Raw genomic sequence first — 19,254 nt, 5'->3', positions numbered from 1 at the left:
CAATATCTTTGATGAATATAGATTTAAAAATTCTCAACAAAATATTAGCAAACTGGTCTTCCCTGGTGGTGCAGTGGTTGAGAGTCCACCTGCTGATGTAGGGGACGCGGGTTCATGCCCCAGTCCAGGAGGATTGCACATGCCACCGAGAGGCTGGGCCCGTGAGCCATGGCTGCTGAGCCTGCGCGTCTGGAGCCTGTGCTCCGCAACAGGAGAGGCCACAACAGTGAGAGGCCCTCATACCGCAAAAATTAAATAAATAAAAATTAAAAAAAAATTAGCAAACCGAATCCAACAACACATAACAAAGATCATACACCACGACCAAGTGGGATTCATCTCAATTTCACATGGATGGTTCAACATATGCAAATCAATCTATGTGATACACCACATAAATGAAAGAAAAGACAAAAACCACATGATCATCTAAATAGATGCAATAAAAGCATCTGACAAAATTCATTATCCATTCATGATAAAAACTCTTACCAAAGTGGGTATGGAAGGCACACATCTCAACACAATAAAAGCTATTTATGACAAACCCACAGCCAGTATAATACTCAACAGTGAAAAGCTCAAAGCTTTTCCTGCTAAAATCTGGAACAAGACAAGGATGTCCACTCTCACCTCTTCTATTCAACAGAGTATTGGAAGTCCTAGCCACAGCAATCAGACAAGAAAAAGAAATAAAATGTATCCAAATTGGAAGGGAAGAGGTAAAATTGTCTTTTTATACAGATGACATGATACTATATACAGAAAACCTTAAAGACTCTACACATAAACTACTAGAACTGATAAATGAATTCAGCAAGGTAGCAGGAAAAAAGATTAACATATAGAAATCAGTTGCATTTCTTTACACTAACAATGAAATATCAGAAAGGGAATGTAAAAAAAAAATAACAACTTTCAAAATTGCACCCCCAAAATTAAAATACTTAGAAATAAACCTGACCAACAAGGTGAAAGACTTATATGCTGAGAACTATAAAACACTAATAAACAAAGCTGAAGGTGATTCAAAGAAATGGAAAGATATCTCACATTCTTGGATTAGAAGAATTAATATCGTTAACATGGCCATACTACCCAAAGCAATCTGCAGATTTAATGTGATCCCCATCAAATTACCCATGACATTTTTCACAGAACTAGAACAAACAATTCTAAAATTTATATGGAACCAAAAAATACCCAGAATTTCCAAAGCAATCCTGAAGAAAAAGAACAAAGCAGAGGCATTACTCCCAGATGTCAGACAATACTACAAAGCTACAGTAATCATAACAGTGAGGTACTGGCACAAAAACAGATATATGGATTAATGGAACAGAATAGGCAGCCCAAATATAAACCCACACAATTAATCTTTGGCAGAGGAGGCAAGGACATACAATGGGAAATAGACAATCTCTTCAACAGTGGTGTTGGGAAAGTTGGACAGCTGCATGTGAATCAATGAAGTTAGAACACATTCTCACACCATACACAAAAATAAACTCAAAATGGCTTAAACATTTAAACATAAGACATGACACCATAAAACTCCTAGAAGAGATCACAGGCAAAACATTCTCTGACATAAATCATACCAATGTTTTCTTAGGTCAGTCTCCCAAGGCAATAGAAATAAAAACAAAAATAAGCAAATGGGACCTAATCAAACTTACAAGCTTTTGCACAGCAAAGAAAACCATAAACAAAACAAAAAGGCAGCCTACAGAATGGGAGAAAATATTTGCAAATGATGTGACCAACAAGGGCTTAATTTCCAAAATATATTTACAAACAGCTTATACAACTCAAAAACAAAAAAACAAACTACCCAATCCAAAAATGGGCAGAAGACCTAAACAGACATTTCTCCAAAGAAGACATATAGATGGCCAATAGACACATGAAAAGGTGCTCACCATCACTAATTATTAGAGAAATGCAAACCAAAACTACAATGAGGTACCACCTCATACTGGTTAGAATGGCCATCATGAAAAAATCTACAAATAACAAATGCTGGAGAGGGTGTGGAGAAAAGGGAACCCTCCTACACTGTTAGTGGGAATGTAAGTTGTTGCAGCCACTGTGGAGAACAGTATGGAGGTTCCTCAGAAAACTAAAAATAGAGCTACCATATGATCCAGCAATCCCACTCCTGGGCATATATCCAGACAAAACTATAATTTAAAAATATGCATGCTCCCCTACGTTCCATAGCAGCACTGTTTACAATTGCCAAGACATGGAAACAACCTAAATGTCTATCGACAGATGAAAGGATAAAGAAGATGTGGTACATATACACAATGTAATTCTACTCAGCCATAAAAAAGAATAAAATAATGCCACTGCATCAACATGGATGCAACTAGAGATTATCATACTAAGTCAGAAAGAGAAAGACAAATACCTTTTGATATCACTTATATGTGGAATCTAAAATATGACACAAATGAACTTATCTATGAAACAGAAACAGACTCAAGGACATAGAGAACAGATTTGTGGTTGCCAAGGGGGAAGGGTTTGGGGGGAGGGATAGAGTGGGAGGTTTGGGTTACAGATGTAAGCTATTATATATAGAATGGGTAAATAAGGTCCTACTGTATAACACAGGGAACTATATTCAATATGCTGGAAAAGAGTATTTTTTAAATGTGTATATAACTGAATCACTTGGCTGTACAGAAGAAATTAACACAACACTGTAAAACCATTATTATTCAATAAATAAATAAATATTGAAAGCACAACTTATAAAAGAAAATATAAATTTTACTATCTGCCTGTGAAAGACATTGTTAAGAGAATGAAAAAAACAAGTGCAGACTGGACAACAATATCTGTAAAACATATACAGTTCTAACACATGATTTGCATCCAGAAAATATAAGAAATCAATCAAAAATGGTCAAAAAAAAAAAACCCCTAAACTGAAATTTTATCAAAGAAGGTATGTGTACATTTTTGCTCACAAAGTAAGACTTTGTTACATTAGAAAGATTTTGAGAAATTCTTGAGACAGGGGTGTTCATGATGTGGAAAGACAGTATCAGAATTGGTAGTGGTGCACTGTTGTCATAAACAAAGCTAGTAGGTCCTAGGATGATGGGAAGCATGCCACTGTTCAACAACCATCATTCTGAGGATCTGTTAGATAATAAAACAGCTCCTAGAGGTTTCCAGTACACACAGCCGTGGAGTCCCCAAGAAGAAACAGCTGATCAGATTCTGAGAGGACAGCAAAGAGAAGGATGAGAGGCAGCAGTTCTCTTGTCAGCTCTGACTCTTCCTACAAAAATTCTGGTAATGAAATGGGCCCCAAACCAAGAGGTTTACTACCAATTCCAAGATCAAATGATTTAGAAGTCACCTGCTAGAGAAATGGTTGCCAGATGTGCAGCTGATCTGAAAACTTTACTCTGAAATTGTTTTGTAGTCTTTCCTTATTCATGCCCATCTCAAAACATAAAACATATGCCTACATACTAGTCATCTCACTCAAACTATTTCCATTCATTTGACAATATTAACTGTTACCTACTATATACCAGGCAGAACATTTTAAATCACTAGTACCAAGGAAGAGAAATCGGGCATAAATGACAACTAGATTTGAATTAACCTTAAAGTTCATGTGCAAAACTGAGTAAGCCCCGTGTTTAGTATATAGCTTTGTAAATCCTACCAGTTAATGTTTCATGGGGTTGGTTATGAGTTAGGACCTAGGCGGGTGCTTCTTAAGCTTTAGTGTGCATGTGAATTCATTCAGATCTTATTAACGTGCAGATTCTGTTGCAGTAATTCTGAGGTCGGGTCCAAAATTTTGCATTTCTAAATGGTTCTAAGCTGATGCAGATACTGCTGGTCTGTGGAACACACTTGGAATTTTAAGAGCCTAGAATACTGAGTGCTTCTCAGTACTGAGTAAATTCAGAATAACTTTATGCAGTCCCACACGTGACCAAAGAAGATGCTGCTACTATAGGTCTAGGGGCAAGACCAGGCTGCAATAAGTGCAAAAATCATTTGTAGCTTTAAACACATAGTTTTAATCTCAAGGTTCTTACTTTGTGTCATCACATTTAAAAAAAATCTTAGTCTAGAAAATTTACTTTAGGAAGTACTAATATCAATAAATTTTAGCCAAATTCCTTTAAAAACTAAAAATAAACATCATATACAAGAAAACCCATACTGAGGTTCAGATAAGTAATATATTTGAAAATTCATTTAGAAACAATATTACATTGGAAGATGTTAACAAACTCTCCATAATTTTACCTTAGCAAGTAACACATAATATTTTAAAGAGTATTATCTACTTGTCCAAAAATTATTAAACTTTATGTGAATGAGGTATTATAAATGAAATCTCTCCTCAATTTCTGGCCACCACCAAGTTGAGAAATGAGGTTATTTTTTCAGGGATAATTTATTCATTGATTTTATTTGTATTCTTTCTACTTCAGAATGTAAAATAGCAACCTATCATAATTGAGATTAGAATTGTCATTTCTTTATCATAATGCTCACTCAGGCAATGAAAGAAAAACAAAACAGTTGCCTAGTTCTATTTGATTTGTTTCTTCTGCTCATAATGATACCTTGTAGTTTTCTAAATTATTATTGGAACAGAATTTTATTTTTCACTTTAAATGAATTTTTTTCTTCTTTTTCCTAAACCTGTTTATTTCTAAAACTATTTATATTTTATCTTTAAAATTGATTTTTCTCATCACCTTATAATTTTTACTTTATTTATGTGTATATATATATACAAACACATACACACAAATATAGAATATTTTTAAATAAAATTAATTTTATTTGAAGAAACAGGTAGATATTCAAAGAAGAAAAAAATGCTTAACTAGAAATAAGTTCTCCTATTCACTTCACAGGGTTTTTTTGTCAAGGTCCCTTGTTTATTAATAGCATATTTAGTATGTATAAGCAGGGCCAGTGAACACACTATGTGAGTTTTGTAGACGCATAACTTTAAAATTCTCTCTCTCTTATCTTAGCTTAACAATACTGTGATCTTGAAACTCTAATTTAGTCTTTAACTATGTAAGGAATATATTTAAATGCATTCTCCATTAACTATCTATTACTTTTATATTAAAGCTGAAACAAATATAAAGGTGTGAGGTAAAATTCATGTTTTATGGCAAGACAAAAAAAATTTAAACATAAAATTTAAACATTTTTCTCTGCCCTTTGGCCTCTTCTCTCCCCTCTACTGTGCACTGTGTATCTGCATTATGCATGACAAAACCTCCCCCATTGCCAGAAATATCTGCTCATAAAGAGCAACATTCTCCTAGCAATAATAAGACAACTCCTTAAAAGATAACGTTCCTTTTTGATCTTGTAAGGGGTCACATGACACACCACTTTGTACTTGAAGACCTCTGACTCAAAAAACTTATATAATCATGTTTTGACTTCTAATGGGTGAAACAGTTCTCAAAGCTTTCTGAGATGCTATTCCCAGGTTATAATTTGGCTCAAACATAAATTTTCCATTACTTTCTTAGATAGTTTTCCATCAACAAAGGAAACAATGAAACTTATTACATAATTATTAATATGTAATTATTAATATGTAATATTATATAATTATTCAATTTAATCTCATGTAATTTGAAATATAATATTTGCATATCTAATTTGTAGCATTAAAATATAACATCACTACTCTAGGAGTTAATTCAAGAAGATCATTTACAAATATATTAAGCTGTAAAGACCATAAAACTATGTAAAATAAAATGGATAAATGAGAAGTTTCACTTTTTTTTTTTTTTTGACTTATGTTAAGCATGAACCAGCATTTGGAGATGTTTGTTTGGATTACACTGAATGCAGTGTAGTTATTATTTCATCAGTGTGTTCTTTTCATTGCATACTTTATAGCATTGCATATATAGCCTGGGTGCATTTACATAATGATTGCCTCAACAAAATTACTCTTAGGTAAATATATACAAACCACTTTTATCCTTCAAGAATAGTGGTATTTTAATAAACTTTCTTCTCAAAAAATATTTGCAATTTACAAGCCTCTCTGAATTCTCTATACTTTCAATCAGGTAAATGAAATCTATCCTTATTTTGAACTCAACTGCTTAAAAATAATAGAGTAAAATTTCACCCTTGATTCATTAGTTATCATTTGCATATAGTTATTTTAGGGCATTCTGACATTCAGTTGATATTAGTGAATGCCTATTTCATTTCATCTGCAGTATTCATTGCACATAACCTTATACATTGTTAGCATCAATAAATTATATAATAGTAATACATTTTTTCAATTTAATAAATAGTTCCTAGTCTAAAAGGCTGAGCTAAGTAATATTGGCAATTGTTTTAATGCTGGATCTCTCAGAACTGGCAATATGTTAATGTACATTATGACTTCTCAAGAGGAAGATTTTCCAGGATTTCCCAAGGTTTTCTGATCATGGAACTTATTGTTTGTACAGTATGTCTCAAAACTATTGTGCTGCGGTACATAATTTGTTATTGGGGGGGGGGTTTGACATAAAGTACTGTGTAAGAAATAACGGCAAAATATATAGATTTTTAAGTGGTCACTTGCCTTAATAAATACTTATTTAACTGAGTACATACCCATTAAAAGGACAATACAGCACTTTTATAAAACATATAAAATGTGATTAATAAAATAACTTATTTCCATAAAATTTGAGATTTTAGAGAGCCCATCTGACTATAACTTATTTAGCACAACTTAGGAAATGTTTTGTGGTAGAGACATGTTAGTATAAGTCTGTTAGATCTAGGGTTTAGATCACTCCTAGAGGATTGTTTACAATCCTTGGCACACATTTTAAGAGAGAAGCAAACAGTTATTTGTTGAGAATAGAAGAACTGAGATGGTAAATGGGCCACATATTTGATGACCAGAGGTACTGAGATTAATGTGAGGAAAGGAGAAAACAGACTTTTTACTTTACAATGTGTAAGCTAACTGTTCAAAAGTATAAAAGATTTCTTGGGAAAGAATGGATTTCTCTGTTAATGAAGGTACTAAAACAGATAAATTTATTACTTCTTTCTTAGACTCCTAAAGAGAATACAAGGGTCAAATGAAATGTTACAAAAATATATTTTCAAACTTTACATTCTATGATTCTATAGTCCAGGAATAAAAAAGCAAGCTTTCTATTTTGTAATATGTGGATTGTTCACATATTCTAAGTAGACAGAAATAAAATTAGTTCATATAATAGCCAAATTATCCCATTTTATCTTATTTAATCAACATGTAAATTCTGAAGAAATAATAAACATCAAAATCCTAGTAAACCCAATGGCTTTGGGGTCTTGTCCAAATGAAATCATTCCCTCCTCCTTTGATTCTACTTGACCTTTTATGAAAGAACAACCATCACCAGATTGTTAGGTTTGAAATTGCTATAGAAAATTAGTATAATTTTGAAACAATTGATGGATGGGAAACATTATACTTATCTCAAATGACTAGGCCAAGATAGACATTTTAATAAATGATGTTGGGACAATAGGGAAGCCATTTAGAAAAACTTGAAATCAGATCCTGTAAGGTAACACACAGCTACACAAATTCTAAGAGAAATAAATGACTGAATTCCTTGATTACCTGAATGTATGGGAAAGCTTTCAGACTATAAATCAAAATGCAGAAGCAATAAATGAATAAAGTAATAAATGTGACTACAAATTTAAAATTATATACTTTTACACTGCTAAAAATATCTCAAAGTCAAATATAAACAAAAAACCTGGGAGAAAATGTTTGCAAAATATATCAGACAAAAGACAAAATCCATTATATATAAAAATCAAGGCTATTTTTTTTTAATTGAGAAAATAAGGAGTCCAGTTTCTAGTCAAAATGGAGTAAGAAGGATCAGAATATCCTCTCATTTGAAACAACTATGACAAAACATATGATACAATGACACTCAAGTTACTGGACAACAGACAGTGAAGGACAGCCCTCCCTAAAAGACTGGAAACAACTTAAGTGAGCCTGACAATTGTCCCAGGTGACATCCTGGAGAAAGTTCCTGGGGAAGAGTGAAGGAAAGAGAGCCTAGGCAAATACAATTGTCTCTCTGGTTGAAGAATGGAGCTGGGATCTAAGGAAACCTAGACAGCTTCACAGAGAAATTTTATAAGACAGAGTGCTGGAGAGGGAGGGCTGCACGTACCAGCAAGGAGAGGATGTCACAGATCTGAAGAGGGTCCCTATCAATATTCAGTTGAATACGGATTGCTCATTTGTATGAGGAAACTAAGGTCTTAGAAAGAATCACCTAAAAAGATTATAAGAAAAAGGGAACAGAGTTCATACAGGGCTTAGAAAAATTCCTGTTCTCACCAGCTTGAGTGAAAAAAAACAACTTGTAATTAATGGAGCCACAGCTAGAATAGTCAGAGTCTTGACTCAGTAGTAGGGAAAGATTATCATTAGTCCAAACACAGTTCTAGTTTCACCTAACAAAAAGTAAGACCCAAATGATCAAACTCTTTCCAAGTAATCTGATCATGTTCCAGATAAAAAGGTCAAGGATATTTATAGGAAACAAAATTGCCCTTACACATAAAAAGATAAAATTCACAATGTCCAGAATCTAATTAAAAAATCACCAGGAATGCAAAAAAGTACGACACAAAATACAAAATGAAAATATATCCCTAAATGAGGAAAAAAAATCCATTAAAACTGACCCAGAAAATGATAGAAGTAGTACTCATTGAAAGTTATTATACATTCAAAAAGCTAGAGGAAAGACTGAACATGTTAAGGAGAGACATGGATAATATAAAAAAGTCTCAAACATCTTGATATGAAAACAAAATGTCACAGATAAAAAATACACTGGATTTGATTAATGATTGGTTAGACATTACAGATAAGATTAGAGAACTTAAAGATGTAGCAATAGAAACACTCCAAAATGAAACACAGAAAAAAGAGGAAGTCTGAAAACTATGGCCTCTGGGCCAAATCCAAACATGCCCACTTGTTTCCATATTGTTTATGACTATTTTACCAGTGTAAGAGTTGAGCAGTTTGTGATAAGGACTATAGGCCCACAAAGTCAAAAATATTTACTGTCTGGCTCTTTACGGAAAACTTTACAAACCCTTGCTCTAGCCAATGCAATAAGACATATATGATAATGAAAATAATGATGGGTATGATGACGGAGGTAGTAGCAGTAAAGTATATTATTTGCTTAGGAAGAAACTAAATTTGTATTCACAGAAAACATAATAATTTATAGAAAATTTCACTGAATCCACTAAGAAGCTACCATAAGTGAACACATGAGTTTAGCAAAATTATTGGATAAAATATATAAAATTTAACTGCATATCTATAAACTGGCAATCAACAATCAGAAATTAAAATTATAAAAACAATACCATGTACACTTGCATTAATAATACAAAATATTTAGGAATAAAGCTGACAAAAATATGGTCAATAGCTATACACTGAAAACCACAAAACTTTGCTGAGAGGAACTAAAGAAGCCTTAAATGGCAGGGGGGAACTGACTACAAAGGGTCACAAGTGATTTTTTAGAGTGATGGAAATATTATATTTCTGGATTATAGTGGTGGTTGCATGGCTGTGTCAGAACTCATCACATTTGTACACTTTAAAAGGGTGAATTTTATCACATTTATAACTTAATAAGCTTGTCCCAAACAAATCCTATTTCTTTTAAAGTGCCAAAGACAATAATTAAAAATAAAATTAAACATGAATCATGAATGATGTAAACTTATGGTAAGGGATACAAAAATTATAACTATAGTGCAATGCAATTCCTGACCCATCAGATTGGCCAAAATTTAAAAATTAGGCTAAACTGGGAGACTGGGATTGACAAATACACACTAGTATATATAAAATAGATAACTAATAAGAACCTAGTGTATAGCACAGGGAAATGTACTCAATACTCTGTAATGGCTTATACGGGAAAAGAATCTTAAAAAAAAAAAAAAAGAGTGGATATATGTATATGTATAACTGATTCATTTTGCTGTGCACCTGAAACTAACACAACATTGTAAATCAACTATACTCCAATAAAAATTAAAAAAAAAAAACGCCATAGGAAAACTGAGGCTCTCATACATCACTGATGGGAAGGCAATCATGAACAAATTTGGCAATAACTAACAAAACTATAGGCTGTTTATTCTTCTTCATTGAAGTTCCATTTCTAGGAATTTACCTTGAAGATACAACCACAACAATACAAAAATACATATGCATGGGATTATATATTATAGGATTGTTACTGAACAACACTGGAGACCATTAAATGTCCCAACACAGAACTTTGCTTGAATAAACTGTGGTACACGAGCATAAGTGTAAAAAGCAATGTGCAAATGAACACCCACACCCACCCACCCAAACTATAAGAAAGAAGAAATAAGGAAACATGTATAATTTGCTTACTTTAACAGATTGAAACTGAAGGACCCTACTTCCAGGAAGAATGTCATGAGGCAGTACTGCAATCCCCTCTGCAGAAAACAAATATAAAATTGGAAAATGTTATTTAAAATCAACACTTCAGGCACTAAAAAAAAGAACTAAAACTTCAGATAACAACTTGAGAAGTATTTATGCATGATAATTTGTTACTGTGTTGTGTAAGCACACAGAATTTGTGGTATTCTTGCCCCATAATCCCACCCTCACTTAGAGCTGCAAAGCCTGCCGCTTTACCAGCCAGAGGTACTGAGTATCTTTTGAGACAAGCATCAGGAGCTTCCAGTATTTTAAAAGGCAGATTTTGGAAATGAGAGACCTGAAGACTGACTGAGAAAATAAACTTATCACACAAGCCTCGCTGGCTGAAGGCTGATTAAACTACCTACACCTAAGGCGATCCTAGAAGCCCAGTGAAAATTGAAAGCCTGGGGAGACCTGAGAATTTTCTGTCTCTTTGAATGTGTTCCTCAAGTCACACACACAACTCAGACAGCAAAGGGTGGAAGCCTTAATTGCTTGAAGTATCTGACCTTAACCTTTGACTGACTTTAATGTATGCAGGAAGGGGCTTCCCTGGTGGCGCAGTGGTTGAGAGTCCGCCTGCCAATGCAGGGGACACGGGTTCATGCCCCGGTCCAGGAAGGTCCCACATGCCACGGAGCGGCTGGGCCCGTGAGCCATGGCCGCTGAGCCTGTGCGTCCAGAGTCTGTGCTCCACAATGGAAGAGGCCACAACAGTGAGAGGCCAGTGTACCGCAAAAAAAAAAAAAAAAAAAAAAAGTATGCAAGAAGAAGCTATGCTATTGGAAAAAGAAAGCAAAATGCAGAGATGGCATACTAGAGGGAGATAGATTTCACAGTATGAATACAGAAATTTTAATTGCCTATTAAACAACTAATTAAATGAAATGAATAAACAAATAAAAATACAGAAATTCTTAGTAAAGCAAAATAGAATCAGAGGTTGCTGCATTGTATTGTCCACAATGTCCAGTTTTCCAATAATTATTAGCTGTGCAAAGAAATATGGAATATTCATGAACAATCAGGGGAAAGAAAAATAGAGCCAATAGGAATAACTCTGAATGTCTGAGTGTGCCCAGATGCTGGATTTAGCAGACAAAGGCTTCAAAGCATGTTTTATATATATGTTCAAAACTTAAAGAAAAAGAAAGAATTATAAGATTATGTGCTAAGGATTAGTGAACAAATAGGGCATCTCATTAGAGAAATGGAAACTATGAAATAATCAAATGGAAATTTTAGAGTTGAAATACACAATCAAAATTCTCCAGATGGGTTTGACAGCAAATTTGAGATGTCAGAGAAAGACTCAATGAATTTCAAAGTAGACTAACAGTAATTGTCTAACATCAAAAACAGAAGAAAAATAGAAGAAAAATGAAAGAATCTCAGAGATGTGTGGCACATATCAAGCATTCCACAGTAAGTGAAAGTGGAGTCCCAGAAGGAGAAGAAAAAGAGAAAGGAGCAGAAAAATACTTGAAACAATGGCCAAGAACATCTCCAATTTGCTATAGAACAATAACTTTCAGATCCAAGAAACTTAACAAATCTCATGTAGGAAAATAAAAAGGAAATCATACATAGATCCATCACAATCAAAGTGTTAAAAGTCAATACAATAACAAGACCAAGAGAAAATACAAAACATTTGGAGGCAATGAATAGTATTAATGATTGGCATTTCATCAGAAACAATGGAAGCCAGAAGAATGGTATATCAAAGGTATTGAAAGAAAAAAAATTAACTGTCAAGTAAGAATTTTATATCTGGTGAAACTACCTTTCAAAAATTAATGTGTAAAAAAAGACGTTCCTAAGTAAAGAAAACCTGAATTTGTTGCTACCAGATTTGTGCTACTAGAAATGCTAGTGGAAGTCCTTGAGACTGAAGAAAAATGCACAAAAAGGTAATCTGGATTGACAAGAAGGAATAAAGACATTGGAAATAGTAAATATGGAGGTTAATATAAAAGTATACATACAGCGTTTCCTTCTTTGACTTTCTTTAAAAGACATGGTTGTTTAAAACAAAAATTGTAAAATTATATTTTGAGATTGATACTGTATATACATGTAATACATATCACAATAACACACAAAAAGCAGGAAATGAAACTATACTAATGCAAAGTTTTTATATTTAATGGAAGCAAATATGTATTTATTTGAAGTATACCGTTATAAACTAAAAATGCGTATTGTAATCCTTAGAGAAACTATTAAAAACGATGTAAATAAGCACAACTAAAAATTCAATAGAGGAATTAGAATTGTATAATAAAACATTTTTACACAAAAGAAAGCAGTAAGGGAGGAACAGAGGAACAAACTTACGATACAAAATAAATATTAAGATGGCAAAAAAGTCAATCATATCAATAAATAGTTTATGGCTTAAATAACATAATAGAAAAGGCAAATATTGTTATACTAGAGTAAAAAAGAAAGCTCCAAGCATATGCTTTCTATAAGAGATTCAAATTAAAATCAGACACAATGGGGTTGAAAATAAAAGAATGCAAACACAAATCACAGGAAAGATGAGCAATTATTCTTACATCAGAAAATATATGTTTAAAACAAGAAATATTAGTAGAGATAAAGATGGAGATTTTTATGATTATACAAAAGTCAATACAACAGGAAGATACAACAATTACAAATGTAAAAGTACCTAACAACTGAACTTCAAAATACATGAAGCAAAAATTTAGAAAATTAAAAGAAAAATTAAAGTAACATTTATAGGTGGAGATATTAACATTTTCTTAGTAGCTGATAGAAAACATAGATAGAAAATCAGTAAGAATATAGAAGGCCTGAAAACAATATCAACCTCCATGACCTAACTGACAACTGTAGAAAACTTCATCCAACGACACAAAAATATATATTCCTTTCAAACAGCCATGGAAAATTCACCAGGATAGAACATATGCTGGATCATAAAATAAGTCTCAATAGATTTAAAAGGTCTGAAATCAAACATTACCAAAAGTGACTCACAAAGAAATTTAAAATTTTAATAGCTGTGTATCAAGTTAAGAAGACTGCAGGTTAAAGGTCAACATACACAACTCTATTTTATCAATTTTATTTCTATATACTAACCAAAAACTTCCTAAAATGAAATTAATACACAGATTCCATTCACAATAGCATAAAAGTTCATATTTAACAATAAATGTACAAGACCTAGAAACTGAAAACAACAAAACACTGCCACAGAAATTAAAGAAGACCAAGATAAATGGAGAGAGATATCATGTCCATGAATTGGAAGACTTAATAAGTGCTAAGATGTCAAATTTCCTGAAATTTATTTATAGATTCTATAAATAAACCAAACAAATCCAAATTCCAGCAACCTTTTGCATAAATTGACAAATTGACTATAAAATTTTTGTAGAGATGCAAAGGATACAATATATCCAAAACAATTTTGAAAAAGAATAATAAAGTTAGAGGATCTATAACCTGATTCTAAGATTTACTATAAATCTACAGTAATCAAGACGATATCGGGACTTCCCTAGTGGCAGAGTGGTTAAGAATCCGCCTGCCAATGCAGGGGACATGGATTCGATCCCTGGTCTGGGAAGATCCCACATGCCGCAGAGCAACTAAGCCCGTGCACCACAACTACTGAGCCTGCATTCTAGAGCTTTGCGAGCCACAACTACTGCGCCCTCATGCCACAACTACTGAAGTCGGCACACCTAGAGCCCATGCTCTGCAACAACAGAAGCCACTACAATGAGAAGCATGCCCACCGCAATAGAGTAGCCCCCGCTCTCCGCAACTAAAGAAAGCCCACGTGCGGCAACAAAGACCCAACGCAGCCAAAAATAAATAAATACATAAATTTATTTTTAAAAAAAAGATATGGTATTGGTATAAGGATTACACCAATACCATACCATCTTGATATAATGTCATATATATACACACTTATTATATATACTTATACATCATTTACATATTATACATATACATGTATGTATGATTAGTGGAACATACAGAGTCAAAAAAGAAATCCATACAAGGTCAACTGATATTCTCCAAAGATGCCAGATAATTCATTGGTATTTGTTCACAACCTCAGGAGTTCCCCAGGTGAATTTGAAACTGGTCCTCAAACACAGAGAGCAAGAAGTGACCAAAGAAAGAGGAAGACCACAACAAATTGGTAGGAGGCAGGTTTAATAAACAAGGGAACTTACATATGAGGTTTGTCTTGGGTGGCAGCAAGATGAGTAGATCTCTGCACCCACCTTCCAGAATCTTAAAAGTTTATATAGAAGCCTTAGCTGGGTTCAGTCATGTATACTGTCCAGATGGTCTCAACACCACCTTACTATCTCAAGGCTGTGTCCTTGAAAATGGCTCCCACTGTGGGAGTAGTGGGTGTGACATACATTCCAAGAAAACAGCAGGGGGGAGGAACCAGCTCTTGGGTCATGTCTTCTCTATGATCTCCACCAACAATTAGGGAAAGGATAATTGTGGGTTTTTTCTTTCAATAAATGATATTAGAATAACTGTATACCCTTAAAGGATCAATAAAGGAATATTGACTAATGATTTATTTCATTCAGTGGATTATATTCCAGTACTTATTTATTTTTATGCATAAATTGTCCCTTATTTGGCCCTCTGGACCATTTCATGGCTCCTTTAATATAAGTGGTAAAGTTGGAATAATAAAAATTGTTTGGGCAAGACTCATTAATAGATTCCACATCTAAGGGAGGATTCTGATGAGTAAACAATGGACAAAATAAGAAATATTTTATTTTAAAAACAAGTATCAGTGTCTTAGACTAAAGAATACCACCAGATTAAAGGAGATTACAGGGACATGACATCTAAACACAGTATGTAATCATGGAGAGGATCCTGTATTGCAGGTGGAAATATTATAAAAGTAAAATGGGTCCTAGCCACTGGGTAGCTGATAGGATTGAGATACAGATTATCAAAGTATCATATCAATGTTAAATTTTCTGAATTTCATAATTGTATTAAGATTTTAAAAGAAATATACACAAAATATTATTCGAAACAAAAAGATGTAAAGACACAGCTATAAAGCAAATATGCCAAAATGTTAAAAACTGATGAATATGAGTAAAGGATATACTGGAGTTTTTTGTAATATTATTCTTCTTATATTTTTCTAAGTGCAAAATTATTTCAAAATAAAAGTTAAAAAACACCCCACAATAACCATATATAAGGTAACACAAAACTTAAGATACTTCAACAAACTGGGAGGCAAACTTTAGTTAAGGAAAGCCAATTTATGAAGAAAACAATCAAAACCAAAACTTATTTTTATTTAATGTAAGGAAATAGTAGGCTTATCTTAAGAAAACATGAGTAAAAATACAAATATAAGCCTCATGAGAAAGTAAACATTATATGAAAATAATTTTGCTCTTTTTATTTTCCAAAGGGTTGAGCACCAATCCATATGTGGGTAGATAAGATAAAGATAAATAAGTGCAGCCAAAAGACAGACTTCTTTTCTGTAAGTGCAAAATAGTCTGTTAAATTTTTAACCTTTGAAAAAATGTTTGTATGTGGAACATTCTCAAGTTACAGTTCATCCACTACACTGTGATAGAGTAACACCTCATCATATATCATTAAATTAAAAGACATACACTTTACTAATTCATCTCAATACCCATATGTTCTCTGGAATGGTTTGGAGTTAATACACAGGAATAATTAGTTTTTTAATGCATTTATACATAGTTATGGTAATCTTACTTGTTGAAACCAAATATTTCAATCATGTCAATGCTCATACTTACTAACCAAAACATCTGAGCGTGGGCACAGAATTTAAAAAGAAAGTTTCCTAAAATTATGGGATAGAAATGGGATAGAAGAAAATGTCTCTTTCATCCTTTGTATTCAGATATTATTATAATTAAATTTAGAATTGTGACTGGCACTTAGCAAATTAATGGGGTTTAGATATGTGAAATACAGTCCAAGGACATTTAACAAGGAAGTAGAGAAAACAAAAATGTACCCGTATTTTCAACTTCTGTCTAATGCTCCCTTCTCTATACTACACTTACTGTTGACTAAAGTTAAAAATACTATAGACAAAATTCTAACAGATATAGAAATGCTTCATAAATTATTTATATGAGTCCACGCATGTGTGTTCTTGTGTTAAGTCACAAAAGTATTTTATAATTTGCTGAAACATTTATAATAGAATCTCTTGTGTTAAAAATCAGGGAAATAATTTTTAACATTTTTATCACAATAGCATAAAAAATTAAAATGAATTAAATCACATTACAAAATATTTACATTTCAGATTGTCATATTTACATGTTATCACATAAACCCCTAGAGTCACAGAGCAAGAGCATGTCCTTTAAGGTAGAGAAACATTTTCCATTTGAAAACCCAACTCTTAATGTGCTTTATTAGGCCCTAATAGAGACTGAATATAGGGCACTAAATGACTTGAGACCAATGAAACTTATTATGAGCTAATATTAACATAACAGATCTACCAAATAACAAGACATAGTAGAAACACAGAATATGGTGAAAATGATTTATTTACTTGTAAATAAGCTCAAAGGCACGCCCAGTTTCCCTACCTCTGCAGCACTGATGCTTCTCCCTCAATTCACAGCTTTGTCCTTCTCTGTGTTTCTTATAACCAACTAACATAAAATGAAAGGACTTAGGCCTGATTCACAAATGTGTTAGTGCAGTAAGTTGGTTGAAGCCAGAAATGCATGGTTGCTGCCCTTAAAGGGCAGTCCAGGAGGACTTGATTATAGACCTATGTGAAAGAGAAGATGGTCTTATGTAGATATATAATAACTCTTGGGTAGCAGGATCAGCTTGGTTACTGGGTCAAAAACCTGGTCAAAGGACCAAAACTGCAAGATCTGGGGACAAGAAAGTCTGGGGAAGAAGCATATGGATCCATATATGGAAGAGTGCACAAATGCATGCATCTTTATAACTCACATAATACCAACCATAGCAGATACACTTCAGAGAAGACAGAATGACCTGTCCTGACAATATCAGACAGATAATCTCATCAGCCACTCCAGTGATTTCACTGTGGGCCCATAAAAGGAGGGATTATGTTTGCAAAAGTGGTAGCTGCTGATGAGATAATAGCATAGATTTCCTCTCACTATGCGGATCCTGCTATTGATCTTACTGAATAAACAGTCTGCCAACATCTGAGACTGATTTTGAGTTCCTTTTATGGCACCATTTTTCAGGGAGGTCATCCAGCTATTTGGTGACAAATCAATTACATTATACACTTTCAACCTTGAAAGGGTCAATGAAGCTCCCTCAGAAGAATTGATAAATACTCCAGATATGATACTCTGGATCATTCAACAATACAAATGACATGATCAGCCAAAATGAGCTGGCTAAAGATAATAAACTCTAGAATGAGTGCTGGAAAAGGGAGATGGAAAGTAATAATTGTAACCCAAGTATCATTTGTAGCTCAATCTTATAATTCTCTATAGCCTTTTAAAATGTATTGCAAATAGCTATTACCTTGAACAATTAGACTTGCACATCCCCTTCATTAGCAGAAGAAGTGAGGGCAACCTATTCTTATTCTATAAACCATAACTGGGTATCATTGAAGTATGGGAGAGGATCTGATTAGTCCATTGGGTAGACTGAATCACATCCAATTCATATGTCTCCTTTGGTTCACTTGGCTTTACCTGTCTCCTGATTCCTTAGGCATTTGGACAATGGAGTACTCTAACTGCCATTGCTCTGACCTCATCTCTCAATATTCCTAAATATTGTAGGGTTTCCCAGAGTGAGGGCCAGGCTCTGACAGAGTATCAATTACCCCAGTGGAGCAGAAGCTCCGACAATTATGGCACCTAAGCCTAGACTGATCCCACCCACAGAGGCTTTGGCTCTTCCCACAAATTCCAGACTCAAATGAAGTGCCATGCTCAAGGTTATGATTCTGCATTCCTCAGCAGCTGTCCAGGAGGTGCAGGCAACACAACCTGGAAGGGTGAGGGAACAAATGCCCTTTGGGCAGATTTTGACCAATGAGAGGCAATATATGCGAAGGAGCCATAGAATGAATTCCTCTCCCTTGCTCTCCAAAGGGTTATTCTGAGGCACAGTAGGCCCAGATGGCCTAGCCAGACACATTGCTTGATTGAGTACACAGCTGTGTTTATGAAACTGTAGCCACCTTAGTAATATACCAACATTTGTTTTACTCTTATGCCTCATTTTCTTTTCCTTTCACTATTGCTTCTCTGCGTTTGTACTCCTCAATAAAGCATCATCACATAGGTTCTGCTTTTGAGAACCCAAGCTAAGACATAATAGCATAAAATAAGATTTCTTTATTCTACACTTCCAAGAAATTATATAGGCAAAAATGAAGTGACTATCCTACCACAGCTTTAGGATTACAGATGATTCTAGATATTTATTGCTACAGAACAAAGACTCCAAAACTTGATGGCTTAAAGAATGAATTACTACTCTCATGGGTCTGTCAGTTGACTGAATTCAGCTGGGAGATTTTCACTTGGGGTTTCTCATGCAGTCACAGTCAGATATCAGCTGGGTCTACAGTCATCTGAAGGCTCGACTAGGATGAGCATACAAGATGGCTCATA

At 33.8% G+C, this 19,254-nt stretch overlaps 1 long non-coding RNA gene across 1 annotated transcript in view; it reads right to left on the bottom strand.

Moving 5' to 3' along the window:
- Positions 1 to 10,468: 10,468 nt before the first annotated feature.
- Positions 10,469 to 19,254, bottom strand: part of LOC111173195 (uncharacterized) — a 34,342-nt gene continuing 25,556 nt past the window's right edge. Inside the window, exon 3 of the long non-coding RNA XR_002644130.2 lies at positions 10,469 to 10,578. This is a non-coding gene — a long non-coding RNA (uncharacterized LOC111173195). The remainder of the gene's footprint in view (positions 10,579 to 19,254) is intronic.

The sequence above is a fragment of the Delphinapterus leucas genome, chromosome 2, assembly GCF_059928025.1.
Source record: "Delphinapterus leucas isolate spDelLeu-1000000601 "Yukka" chromosome 2, BTC_Dleu_Yukka2, whole genome shotgun sequence".
NCBI lineage: Eukaryota > Metazoa > Chordata > Mammalia > Artiodactyla > Monodontidae > Delphinapterus > Delphinapterus leucas.
Note: the sequence above shows the minus strand (reverse complement) of the source record. Positions and strands in the feature narration are given on the sequence as shown.